The sequence below is a fragment of the Mesoplodon bidens genome (assembly GCF_964165515.1).
Source record: "Mesoplodon bidens genome assembly, chromosome: 13".
NCBI lineage: Eukaryota > Metazoa > Chordata > Mammalia > Artiodactyla > Ziphiidae > Mesoplodon > Mesoplodon bidens.
The window spans coordinates 38,007,849-38,022,633 of NC_138169.1; positions in this window are offsets into that span (position 1 = coordinate 38,007,849).

Genomic DNA, 14,785 nt, shown 5'->3' on the forward strand with positions numbered 1-14,785 from the left:
CAGGTCTTCCCATATCCTTCCAATTTTAGCAGTTAGAGTTTAAAGCAGACAACAAACAGTAAGACCTGCTCCCATTTTAAAAACCAGATGTTTAAGGAAATAGAAAGCTACATAAATCATATATCCCTGGGACTTCCCTGGTGGTACAGTGGTTAAGAATCCGCCTGCCAATGCAGGGGACACGGGTTCGAGCCCTGGTCTGGGAAGTTGCAGAGCAACTAAGCCCGTGCACCACAACTACTGAGCCTGCGTTCTAGAGCCCATGAGCCACAACTACTGAAGCCCTCATGCCTAGAGCCTGTGCCCCGAAACAAGAGAAGCCACCGCAATGAGAAGCCCGTGCACCACAACGAAGAGTAGCCCCCGCTCACTGAAACTAGAGAAAGCCTGCACGCAGCAACGAAGACCCAACGCAGCCAATCAATCGTATATCCCTATATAAATCAGGTAACAATATTAAGCATGTGTATTTTGCCTCAGATGACAAAACTGATCTCTTAAACTAAGTATGTTAACTCATTCATGGCTCAAAGAAGTCCAATAATAATAAAAGTTTAAATATATTTAGCACTTTCACATACATTACCTCTTCTAACCGTGGTGCAAAACCTTTCTCTCTTCTTTAGGAATGAGGACACTGAGGCTAATTTGAAGACTTGCCCATTGCCCACATCCCTGTCGTGCAAATCTGATCAGGTTCCTCATTCTTATGTCCCTAAATCTAAGTCCATTCTAACCCTTACCCCCAGTTTAAAATCTTCTGAGTTGCCTGCAGGGGAGATAAGGCCCTCGTGACCAGGTCCTCAGCTGCACCTCCAGCCTCCCCTCCAGCTGCAACCCTGCCCTCCCTTGCCATGTGCCAGAACAGCCTTGCAAGCCACCTGTAATTTCCTCCATGCTCTTTCTTACCCCCATACTTTACCTGAACTTCCCTTCCCTACCTTTGTTACCTGGAAAGTACCTCCTTTAAGATTCAGCTCAAGCATCACTTCTAGCCTGAATCCTTTCAAAACAAATGCACCCTGAAGGAAGAGCTGATTCTTCCATGCCAAATGCTACACACAAGTGCTCCAGATAACATGGAGGAAAACCCACACACTATGTTAGATTATCTACAGATTAGCTGAGAGGCCTAAATATTACTGAATTAAGAAGAGAAAGGTGGGCTTCCCTGGTGGTGCAGCGGTTGGGAATCCGCCTGCCAATGTAGGGGACACGGGTTTGAGCCCTGGTCCGGGAAGACCCCACATGCTGTGGAGCAACTAAGCCCGTGCGCCACAACTACTGAGACTGTGCTCTAGAGCCCATGAGCCATAACTACTGAGCCCACGTGCCACAACTACTGAAGCCCACGTGCCTAGAGCCCGTGCTCTGCAACAAGAGAAGCCACCACGATGAGAAGCCTGTGCACCTCAATGAAGAGTAGCCCCTGCTCACCACAACCAGAGAAAAAGCCCGCACGCAGCAACGAAGACCCAATGCAGCCAAAATAAATAAATAAATTAAATTAAATAAATAAATTTATTTTAAAAAAAGAAAGAAAGAAGAGAAAGGTGAATATGGCCAGTCAGCAATGAAATCTTAAGAGAACTGACGAATGGGAGAAGCCAAGCAGGAGAAATGAAGCAATTCATGTTGATAACAACTGGTTACTATACATCCACTATATTGGATATATATGTAATATACATATTATGAATGGAATATTGAGTGAAAAGAATCAACTGGCAAAGCAGATTCATTTATCAAAATATGGCCTTGAGTCAGGGAAAAGCTTTAGAAACCTTTTCTAAATGGCTGTGTAATCAAATATCTCTTTTCTGTTATACTGAACAGTTTTAGAAGTAAGTATAGGTGAACTTTTGCCATTTTTTAGAAGGTATTTCTCTGTACCATAGCTCCATTTTCCTGGAAAGCATCCCTTAGTGGCATGGCATCACACTTATTTTATGAATCACAGAGCAGATGTTAAAGAGATTCCACTCCACCCGTTCATGCTTTTTCCTCTCCTCCTAGATATACTTGTTCAAATAAGTACATAGCACGCCCAGGTTACACCAGGTGGGCAGAAGTCCAAAGAAAAGCAGGCTTAAGAAAACCAACTTTAATTCTCCAGAAGCAGAGCCCCTGGTTTTCAAACTTTTCAATGAATGAGTCTATGAATGAACTCAGTCCAGCCCTGCCTGCCATAGGCAGGGTTGTATCCCAGCCTCCAGCTTTCCTCCAAGGACTTATTAGGTAAAACAGGGATCACTCGTACAACTTGGTTGGGAGTCAGCTGCCAGCAAGGAGACTCCCGCCAACAACTCAACCAGGCAGGTCATTAAATGGGCTTTAACAAAAGGGTTAGTCCTCTCTGGCCAGTCTTCTAACCGTTGGTGCCAGAGTTTGCTGTATTCTTTAATCATCACTCATTGCCGTGACCCACTAAATAACGCCTGCAAGCTGCAGGGAATTATAAGATTCTTAAAAACAGTTCCTGTGCCTGAGAGCAGGGGAGCTAGGCCAGGCTTGACATAAACCAGCACAAAGTGCTGGCTCTAGAGTAGCTGTAACAACACCTACTATCTCCAACTACCATACAAGGAAACTGAAGATCAGACAGGTTAAATAATGTTCCAAGAACTGGGATTTGAACCCATGGCCACCTAGCTTCCACCCCGCCATGCTGTCTCCTATGATCCAACAGTAACCTTCCTGAGAGTCTGGGCTTTCTGGGTTGTATTTTGTTCTTTGCCACAAGAAATCAGTCAAGCCACCAGGTCTCTCTAACAGAAGCAGGGAGATAATGGAGGAATCATGATTCGTGCTCTTTACATAAAAGTACTAGACCAATCTCCTCGTTATCAATGAGCAAAGAGGCAAAAGTCCACTTGGCGCCCATGCCATGGATGTCTAAAGAGGTCCAGTTTGGAGAAACCACCGTAGAGTCTAGAGTAACTGGACGTCTCACAGAGTTCTCTGATATAATTAGTGTCAAATGAAGGGGGACAGGCTTGGGAGCCAAATAGACCCAGGTTTGAATCCTCCTCTCTACTTCCTGCTTGTGAGGCATATTCAAACAAGTGACAAATAGCTCTCTCCCCACACCTCTCTTTCCCACCAGGCCCTCTGCTCATGGACAGAACCAGCATTGGTCCAGAACTGGTTCAGAAGTGGTATTGCTTGTCCTGTTATCATTAGGATGAATTTGCATTGACAATTAACTCACTGATCATGCCTTTCAAAATACTAGACAGGAGTGACATGGAGAAAAATTTAAATTGTGATCATCTCTTCTCTCTTAGTCCAGTAAGTGCTGAAAAAAATTAATTGGTATCTCTCTCTGTGTTATCCCTTCAATTAGGTATAAGAGTAGAGGTTCCTATCAGTTTGTATTAATTACAGATTTGGCTGCTGAAATGAAGACCCAAAATAATGCCAGCCTAAATGAGATGGAGGCTTCTTCTCCTCTATCTAACTATATGAACCTAAGCAGCCCAGGGAGCCACCCTCCTACTATATTCCTGTTCTTCCATCCTGAAGCCATCACCCGCACTCGCAGGGTCCAAGAGGGCTCAGCACCACACCCACATTCCAGGAAGCACGCTTGAGGGAGAGGTGGAGAGAGAATTGCATCCCTTTAAGGCAGAAATTGCAGACATCATTTCCACTCACATCTCTTTAGCCAGAACTTAGTCAAATAGCCTCATTTATTGCAAGGAGTCTGGGAAATATCGGCTTTAGCCGTGAAATACAGTCACATGCCAAGCTAAAAATTCTATTATGATAAAAGGAAAGGAGTATGGCTATGGGTGGGAAGCAGTATAAATAGTAGTTGCACCTTCCAAACCCACCCACACCAATTCCCCTCCTGTACAACATACAGGTGACCCTTGAACAACGCAGGTTTGAACTGCATGGGTCCACTTATACGTGGATGTTTTTCAATAAATACATACTACAGTACTACACGATCCACAGTTGGTTGAATCAGCAGATGCAGACCACGGATATGGAGGAACCAAATGGCATATATGGAGGGAGGACCACAAGTTATGTGTAAAGGGTCGGTGCCCCTAACTTGACCCTTTGTTGAAGGGTCAACTGTATTTTCTAACTTGCCTTCCTGTGGAGACTCTGGTGGATTGAATTACTGGCTCCTATTCTCCATACCTCCCTGTATCCACCCATTTGTAATTCCCCTCTCTGGGAGGAGGGTACCTTCCTGCCCCCTTGACTTGGGCTCAGCCAGGTGACTTGCTTCGGCCAATATTGGTGGATGTGATGTGACCAAAGGCTTGAGAAATCCTAGGGTAACTGTGCTTGCCCTCTTGTACATCTGCCATCACCTTGAGGAGGGCTTCCTCTAGGTAGCTGCTGCCCCTGTGGCCAGGGCTCTAGAGTGAACACACATGGCGCAAAGCTGCCCCAGCCAAGACAGACCTGCAGCAAGAAGCAGAGCCAGCCCAGCCTTCAGAGCCTGAAGCAGAGCCACTGGGCCACCCCACAGACCTGTGAGTATAAACACCTAATGCGATATATATTCCATTGAGATTTGGGGGCTGTTTTATCACACAGCATTACTGGAACAAGAGCTAACTGATACAAGTCCTTTAGCTCTAACCCAGCAGCTCTCTATGTGGTTATTTTCTATTTGTCCCTCCAGACCCCTTCTTCACCATTCTCTGGGTTTTGGAAGGTAGATCTTTATGGGCTTCATTGGCTCTTGGCTTCCAGTTGGTTCCAGCCTGAGGGTGCCATCTTTTTCTTATTGGACCCTGACTGACACCCCTCCTACCTGTACCCCACCTCCATTTCCAGGGCCTTTGCTCATCAAATCCCTGGCCTCTACCTGCCACTTAGTGTGTGCCCCCCTCCTCTTCATGGGTCCAAACATGACTCCCCTTTCAAGGACACCATCTCTTTCAAGACACTTCCTCAAAAGTCTGCAGCCCCCAGTGAGCTCTCTCTTTCCTTAATTCCCCCAAGACCCACCACCTGTACCACATCACCAATATTTTGTTTTATACAGCAGTCTGTAAACTGTGCTCTGGGGAGCCCAGGGATCCTGTGAAGGGGCCACAGTGGATGGAAGGAGGGTACCTGCAGACCAAATGTAGCTCCAGATCACTATCCGGATGGCTACATATTTATTTCATATGAGGTTCCATTTGAGGTTCATTATTTTTTTTGAAAAGTTGCATGAAATACACTAGTCTTTTTATGCATATAAATCGTATCTACCCAAAATGAATAGAATGAATTCATATACCGTTGTGTCCTCCCTTTGTTTTAGGGGCAGATGGAAGGATGAATGCATGAATAGTTGCAAGGATAGATGCAAGCATGGATGGACAGATGCTTGGCTGCATGGAAAGGCTCTGGCCCCATCATAAGTAGTTTTTTCACAGGTTCTACCTCCTTCCTCATGACCTGTAGAAATACGACTTTCTGCCCCACACAAATCCCACTGGAAGCATATCTCCTGGAACTTCAACCAAACTCTAAGAGGCCAACTAAAGGAGAGCTGAAGGTCAGACAGGATATGGGAGAGGCTGGCTGAACTCAGCTGCATGAGGCAGCTCCAGGTCCCACTTACTGAGACCTGGGAGGAAAGGGGCACAAGAGGAACAGCACAGAAGCCTGATGCTGTGGGAAATCCTGCTCAAACAGACAAAAAGCAAGAAAGAGTCCCCAGTGGACTTGCTAACATGCTCTTAAAAATCTATAATCCTGCCCCCGCCAAAAGATTTCCTAGCTCCAACCTTCCGCCATGATGTTCATAGATAGTAAAATGAATAATGATTTTTCTCTTGTTTAATCAGCATATACGATGATCATGGACATTGTAGACACACACTACCTTGTTATTGATGGTAATAACAACTTGTTTCTAAACAACTATTTGCCATGCCTCCATTTGGACAATACTATGTGAAAATAAGCTCTTTTTACTCGAAAGGTATAGTTTGGAGTCCATTTCATAAAATAGTCTGGATTTCAGGTCCTATAAGATGCCATTTAATTGACACTCTGCAAAGAAATAATCAGTTTATACCAGAACTTCACCTATTTCAACCCTATACCTACAACTTCACTGGGTGAAGTATACCAAGAGGCCTAAATCAACAGGCACAAGGAATAATGACCAGCACCTTCATACAGAGCCTGGCATTTCTCAGAAAGAAGAAAAAAGCCCCCCCAAATTAAATGATGGATGGACAGATGGGAGGAAGGAAGGGAAGAAGAAAGGAAGGAGGGAGGGAGGAAGAAAGATAGGAGACAGAAACATAGACACATAGAATGGAAGAGAAAAAGAAAGAGGATCAGCCAAGAGAAAGCTGTTACCTTTTTTTTTTTTTTTTTTTTTTTTAACCCCAGAGTCCATCTGAAAGAGTTCTTTCAGTGGAAAAAGCACTGCCTTAAAGTCCACTGAAGTCCTGAAGTCCTCCGCCTGCCCCCCCAGGCAGGTGAAACCTGAGTTTAAGATGATGACAGCTTAGGAGCAGCCAGCGGCACTGCACATACTCTTCTGAAGGCATGAAAAAATCATCTGCTCAAGATCGTTTGTGCTCACTTTTCAACTCTGTGGCCAAAGTGTTTTGAAATCATAGAGCCCCAGCATTACCTTTTCCTGTTTTCGTCTTCCATCGCAGGCAACAGAATCAAATGCACTGCATTCCACAGTCTGCAGTAAGAACTGGCAGCTTGGTCAGCTGGCCCTGGCATTTGGGGTTGCTGCTTCCCACCTCCCGTGGGGACTGTTTTCCTCCCTAATTCAGCTCGCTGACACGCACCCTGCCACAACGGGCACCACGTGAGGCCAGAGCAGGGGAGGCCAGTAACCCAGCATGTTACCCAAATACAGGTTGGGGTTGAACCTACCCAGGAGCAGACCTGCCAGAGACAGGCTGTTCCCAGCAACCGGAAACCCCCGCAGGAAGGCACTGGGCACCACTGAAAAGCAGGCAAGGCTGATCCGTCTGAACATTTGCATGAACTCTGGATTCTCATCCTTCCATGTCTAGCCCTGTTGCTATTTTTGAGAAATAATCTCCTACTTAGTATTAGAGATTATATAAGAAAATACCACTTCTCATAAGAAAATAAACCAATCCCCAAGATTAGCACTTGAAGGATAACATCCTGGACCACACAGCCTGATGTGTCCCTAAGCTTCACGTTCTCCTGGGGCCTCATGGATCCCTGCTGTCATCACAGCAGGAGGGGGACACTGCTCTGTCAATGCTCACATCCAAGCATTGACCAAACCCCTCCCTTTCATTCTCTAGGTTAGAAGCTCTGGAGAAAGCTTACAGTCAGGGCTAGAGCACAATAAAAGATAAACAGTCACAGAGAGCATCCAGTTGCTAGACAAGCAGAGCTTGCCAGCCATGGAGGATTCCAGGGAAGAGAGGTCTCACCTGGACTGCTCCCTTCCTCACTCCAGGGTACCCCCTGACATCACCTTGAAAACCCCCTGTCCAGAAGCACCTTTTAGGCATCTAGACCCCCAAAGTGCCCCTCTCCTGCCTACAGATCCATGGGTCCACTCTGGAAACATCTGTCTCCAGTTATTCACAAGACACAGATCTCAACCTTCAGAAAAGATCCAGCCTCACCCTACAGGGTCTGCACCAGAATAACCAAATCTCAATAATAAAAACCCAATGCCACTAATACAAGAGACAGAGGAAGGGACAGGGAGGGAGACAAACCTCGGTAGAAAGGCTGGGAAGTAGCCTTCTTTTGGGTGAAGTTCACCCAAAGAAGTGTGTCTCCAAAGGTGGACTCTTAGTCATTGTGGGGAGGAATCTGGGGATAGGAGGTAAAAGGGGGGATGACATTTATAAGGGGGGATGACATTTATAAGTGGACCATTTTTTCCTTATCTTTATAGACATTACTTTCTTAGAGCAGTTTTAGATTTAGGGAAAAACTGATCAGAAAGTTCAGCCAGTTCCCACACATCTCCTCCCAGTTGCAACTGCACAGGTGGAATGAAGCAGAGTGAGGCCCTTGGCCTTGGGAACTTGGCTGTCACAAGGCATTTAGGAGGCAGTTCCAGAAAAAAAAAAAAGATAAAACCTGTCCTCCGAGACAAGGCAGCAGCCAGCCCTCCCAGGGTGAGATAACGAAGACTCCACATGCTTAGCACCCAGCTCGGGGGGGCTTGCAAACTGACACTACCTACTTAGAAAACTTTGCAAAATTAAAAAGAAAAAAAGAGTTCCTCCATGATGGCAATTGTTAGCCTGTCTTCAGAGCAGGAGCCCTTTCAGCTCTTCTCTTTTGTGGGAATTTTTGGGGAATAGGGGCACCCTGATGTCCTTACTCAACCCCCTTTACCAACTCACCCGAACACCCCCTTTTTCCTATTTTCTGCAAATTGGCACCATTCTCTCCCCAGGCGTCTTATGTGATGGCTGAGCACTGTATATCCTTGCTGACGTTCTAGTCTTCAGTTCAAGGATACACCACTCCCTGGAGCTCCTCAAAATCAGCAGTACCACAGTGGTGCATCTGGCCTCAGGATCAAGCCTTGAGATCTGTCTCTTCTCCCCCTCTTATTAATTTATTCCATCATTTATTTATGTATATCATATGTGTATGGACTCAATCCACCTAGGGTCTTTGTAGTCTGTGCATCAAGACTCCCAATAAATTACTGAATGTCCTCACCAGCACTATATTTGGAAGAGATTTCAGGAGGAAGGGGGCAGAGTGGTTTGTGTCTTTCCACGCATATTCTAGACAAGGAGTCAGCGTGCGATAGTCTGTGGGCCAAATACAGCCCCCTGCGTGTTTTTATAAATAAAGTTTTATTGGAACACAGCTGTGCTCATTGGTTTAAGTGCTGTCCATGGTTGCTCTTGAACTGCAATGGCAGAGTTGAACAGTTGCGATAGAGACCAGATAGCCTACAACGCTGACATGTCCTATCTGTTCCTTTACAGAAAAATTTTGCCAACCCCTATATTAGATGGTAATAATTTATCTTTCTGTAGAGCTTAGGAAGTGTTTCACACATATAATTTTATTTCAGACAAACATCTCAGTGGATTAGGATATTTTATCACTTACAGTATCATTGCGCTGCTATGACATTTCCTACTTTACAAAATGAGGAAGCTGAGGCTGAAGCGTTAATGGACTGGGCACTGAGTAGCAGAGGGGTCATCAAACTCAGCACTGTTTCCGTCCCACTCTCCCACCACTCTGTCTACAATACCAATATCCTTAATGTGACTTGATAAGAGTCTGAAGGGCACACAGAATCATCTTAAGGAACTTTAAAAGCAAGGTAGCACTTTCGACAACCTCTCTTGTAAGAGGTCACCAATAATAGCAACTGGAAAAGGCAAAACTATAGAGACAGTAAAAAGATCAGTGGTTACTAGGAGGGAGGGCAGAGAATGGAAAAACCTGACAAGTGCTACCTTAGCCAGGTGACCAAAGCCAACATTAACAGTCATAAATCATGTGGATGGCATGTACTCTTGATATGATGTAATGAAAATGGCACTTTATCCTTTGGTCTGTCTCCCAAAAGCCCATAAAATCAGTCTATTCGTGCAGAAAACATCAGACACATTCCTATGGAAGGATATCCTACAAAATATCTGACTGGTACTCCTAAAAACTGTCAAGGCCATCAAAAACAAACAAGGAACAAAAAACAGTCAAAGCCCGGGAGAGCCTATGGAGACCTGACAATTCCATGTAATGTGGTATCTTGAATGGGATCCTGAGACAGAAAAAGGACATTAGGTCAAAACTAAGGGCATCTGAGTAAAGTATGGACTTTGGTTAATAATAATGAACCGATATTGGTTCACTGATTATAACACATGGACCATACTAATGTAAGATGTTAAGATAAAGGAAACTGGGTGCAGGGTATAAGGGAATCCTCTGTACTATCTACTCAATTTTTTTGTAGTAAGTCAGAAAGAGAAAGACAAATACCGTATGCTAACACATATATAATGGAATCTAAGAAAAAAAATGTCATGGGCTTCCCTGGTGGCGCAGTGGTTGAGAGTCCGCCTGCCGATGCAGGGGACACGGGTTCGTGCCCCGGTCCGGGAGGATCCCACGTGCCGCGGAGCGGCTGGGCCCGTAAGCCATGGCCACTGAGCCTGAGCATACGGAGCCTGTGCTCTGCAACGGGAGGGGCCACAACAGTGAGAGGCCCGCGTATAGCAAAAAAAAAAAAAAAAAAAAAAAAAAATGTCATGAAGAACCTAGGGGTAAGATGGGAATAAAGACACAGACCTACTAGAGAATGGACTTGAGGATATGGGGAGGGGGGAGGGTAAGCTGTAACAAAGTGAGAGAGCGGCATGGACATATATACACTACCAAACGTAAAATAGATAGCTAGTGGGAAGCAGCCGCATAGCACAGGGAGATAGCTCGGTGCTTTGTGACTACCTAGAGGGGTGGGATAGGGAGGGTGGGAGAGAGGGAGACGCAAGAGGGAAGAGATATGGGGACATATGTATATGTATAACTGATTCACTTTGCTATAAAGCAGAAACTAAAACACCATTGTAAAGCAATTATACTCCAATAAAGATGTAAAAAAAAAAACAAAACAAAACCCAAGGGAACTTTTTGGCCAACTCAATTTAAAAAATAAATAAATAAAAAATAAAGTCTATTTTTTAAAAAAAGTTGCTCAATTAGATACAAAGCTATACTAACAGGGCAATAACAACTCCTGGGCATATATCCAGGGAAAACCATAACTCAAAAAGATACATGCACCTCAATGTTCATTACAGCACTATTTACAATAGGTAAGACATGGAAGCAACTTAAATGTCCATCGACAGAGGAATAGATAAAGAAGATGTGGTACATATATACAATGGAATATTACTCATCCATAAAAAAGAATGAAATAATGTCATTTGCAGCAACATGGATGGACCTAGAGGTTATTATACTAAGTGAAGTGAGTCAGACAGAAAGATAAATATCATGTGATATCACTTACATGTGAAATCTAAAAAATGATACAAATAAACTTATTTACAAAACAGAAACAGACTCACAGACTTAGAAAACAAATTTATGGTTACCAAAGGTGAATGGTGGGGGGAGGGATAAATTAGGAGGTTGGGATTAACATACACACACTACTATATATAAAACAGATGATCAATAAGGACCTACTGTATAGCCCAGGGAACTCTACTCAATACTCTGTAATAACTTACATAGGAAAAGAATCTGAAAAAGAATAAATTTATGTATATGTATAACTGAATCACTTTGCTGTGCATCTGAAACTAACACAACATTGTAAATCAACTATACTCCAATATAAAATAAAAATTACAAAAAGAATTACAAAGTGAAAAAATAAAAAATAAAAATAAATTTTTTTTTAGTTGCTAAATTAGATACAAAGCTACACTAACAGGACAATAGGGCCATAACCTTTGGAGTTGTCTTCAGCCAGACAGAAATCATCTGCTTCTCTACTGGTCAAAAATCACTGGCAGCTTATCAATTATCTTCATTAACATCCAGCTTTACAGCGTTTGAGCCATTAAGTTGCCAAAGTTTCATTCCCTAAAGGTTCTGATGGCCCGTTGACGGGCTTGTTGGTCAATGCGACAGAATGACATCTGCACGGATATATATTCATCCTTTTATGTTATTTCCAAGTTTTGGATAATTTTGTCTTAAAAACGTAACTCGTAAATTTTTTTAATCATTATTTTTCAGAGCAGTTTTAGGTTTACAGAAAAATTGAGCAGAGTGTACAGAGGGCTGCCATATCCCCTCTCAACCACCCCCTCCCCCAGTTTCTGCTCTTAATAACATCATTCATTAGTGCACTACACTTGTTACAATTGATGAACAAATAGTGCTACATTAACTAAAGCCCATAGTTTACATTAGGGTTCATGTGACATGTAGCCATCATCATATTGATAGTTTCATACAAAATAGTCTCACTGTCCTAAAAATCCCCTGTGTTCCACCTATTTATTCATCCCTCTCCCCCTCCCCTGGAACCCCTAGTAACACATATTTTTAGTGTCCCCATAGTTTTGCCTTTTCCAGAATGTCATATAGTTGGGATCATACAGTATGTAACCTTTTCTTATTGGCTTCTTTCAATTACTATTTATCATATTACTAATAAAGAGTAATATGCATTTAAGCTTCTTCTATGTCTTTTCATGGCTTAATAGCTCATTTCTTTTTAGTGTTGAATAATATTCCATTGCCTGGCTGTACCACAGTTTACCCATTCACCCACTGAAGGACATCTTGGTTGCTTCCAAGTTTTAGCAATTATGAACAAAGCTGCTATAAACATCTATGTAGGGTTTTGAGTGGACATAAGTTTTCAGTTCCTTTGGGTAAATACCAAGGAGCATGATTGCTGTATCGTATGGTAAGAGTATGTTTAGTTTTGTCAGAAACTGCCAAACTGTTTTCCAAAGTAGCTGTACCATTTTGCATTCTCACCAGCAATGTATGATCCTGTTGCTCCACATCCTTGTCAGCATTTGGTGTTTTCAGTGTTCTGGACTTTGGCTATTCTAAAAGGTGTATAGTGGTTAATCTTTGTTATTTAACTGAAATACTTAGTCCACTTATAAGTAATGTGATTGTCGTGTATTTGGATTTAAATCAAGCATCACGTGTTTCGTGTCTCACTTTCTCATGTTCCCTTTCTCCCCTTTCCTGTCTTCTTTTGGATCAAATATTGTTTTGCCCCCTTCTCTACTTTTTGTTTTGCTATTTAGACATTATTTTGACATTATGTTAGTGGTTACATTAGCTTGGAAAATATAATATTCTTTTTGACTTTTTGAGTTCAATTTATTCAATCTATTAAAAAAAGTTCATCCCTTTCTCTCACCCCCACCTCCTACCTCTTGCAATCACCAACGTGTTCTCTGTATCTATGAGCTCAGTTTTTTGGTTTTTGTTGTTTTTCTTCAAGATTCCACATATAAGAGAAATCATATGGTATTTGTCTTTCGCTGTCTGACTTATTTCACTTAGTATTAATGCCCTCAAAGTCCATCCATGTTGTTACAAATGGCAAGATTTCATTCCTTTTTAAGGCTGAATAATATTCCACTGTATATATATACCAAAATTTCTTTATCCATTCATCCATCGATGAACACTTAGGCCGTTTCCATATCTTGGCTATTGTGAATAATGCTGCAATAAACATGGGTGCTGCATACAGCTTTTCAAATTAGGGTTTTGTTTTCCTCAGAAAAATATCCAGAAATGGAATTGCTAGATCATATGATGGTTCTATTTTTAATTTGAGCCACCTCCATATTGTTCTCCATAGTAGTTGCACCAATTAACATTCCCACAGACAATGCACAAGGGTTCCCTTTTCTTCACATCCTCATCAACACTTGTTATTTCTTATCTTTTTGATAAGTCATTCTGACAGCTGTGAAGTGATATCTCATTGTGGTTTTGATTTGCATTTTCCTGATGATTAGTGATGTTGAACATCTTTTCATGTACTTGCTGGCCATTCATATGTTTTCTTTGGAAAAACGTTTATTCAGATCCTCTGCCTATTTTTTAATCAGATTTTTTTTTGGCTATTGAGTTATATGAGTTCTTTTTATATTTGGGATATTAGCCCTTTATCAGATCTATGATTTGCAATCATTTTCTCCCATTCAGTAGGTTGCCTTTTCATTTTGTTGCCTTTTCATTTCTGCTGGGCAGAAGTTTTTAGTTTGCTATAGTTCCACTTGTTTATTTTTGCTTGTTGCTTTTGGTGTCAGATTACCAAAAATCATTGCCAAGACCTATGTCAAAGAGCCTACCGCCTCTGTTTTCTTCCAGGGGTTTTACGGTTTCAGGTCTTAACATTCAAGGCTTTAATCTCATAACTCATAACTCTTATACTGTTTTCTTCACTACTAGCTAGACCCAGGATTCTTAATTGGTAGGTCACATATAGTACGGTGGCATCTCACAAATCCATTACTAACATGTGGCCAAATACTGATCAACATATAAATTTCATTTGGGGCACAACTACAATACTTACTGTTACAGAGTTGTTCAAAAAATGAAACACAGAGGTGACAAGGCTGTGAAAAGCAATATAGAGCTATGTGGAACTTACTGTAAGGCGGTAAAGCATATATTTTTATCAGGCTAGTACCAAAGGCAAATTTTATGCTAATTTAACCATGTGAGCAAAAGGCAAGGACAGTAAAAAGGTCTTCTGAAACAACAACATGGCCTGAAAAGCTGCCAGGTGAATGAGGCAATGACTGTGGATGCTTACATAACACCTTGAGGAAGTGTTAAACCCGAGCAGTGGCTGCATGGTAATTTATTGCTTACTTGTTTACTGTTGTTCTGAGTATTTCAATCTCTTCACAAATGCCACCAAAATTCTAGCATACGAGAATGGACTAGAAATGTAAGAGCTGAGAATCAGTGAGCCAGGCTGTAAAATGTCAGAACTAAGAGAAAGCAAAAAAGATGGGAATAGAGTGAAAGACTGATAGATTTCTGACCCTATCTGCAGAGCCTCTGCTTTTGGCATTGGGCACTAGGCAAAAACACCTCCAAGTCCTTCCAGGCCTACGATTACATCTCAAGAAGATAGCTCGGGCTTCCCTGGTGGCACAGTAGTTGAGAGTCCGCCTGCAGATGCAGGGGAAATGGGTTTGTGCCCCGGTCCGGGAAGATCCCACATACCGCGGAGCGGCTGGGCCCATGAGCCATGGCCGCTGAGCCTGCGCATCCGGAGCTTGTGCTCCACAACAGTGAGAGG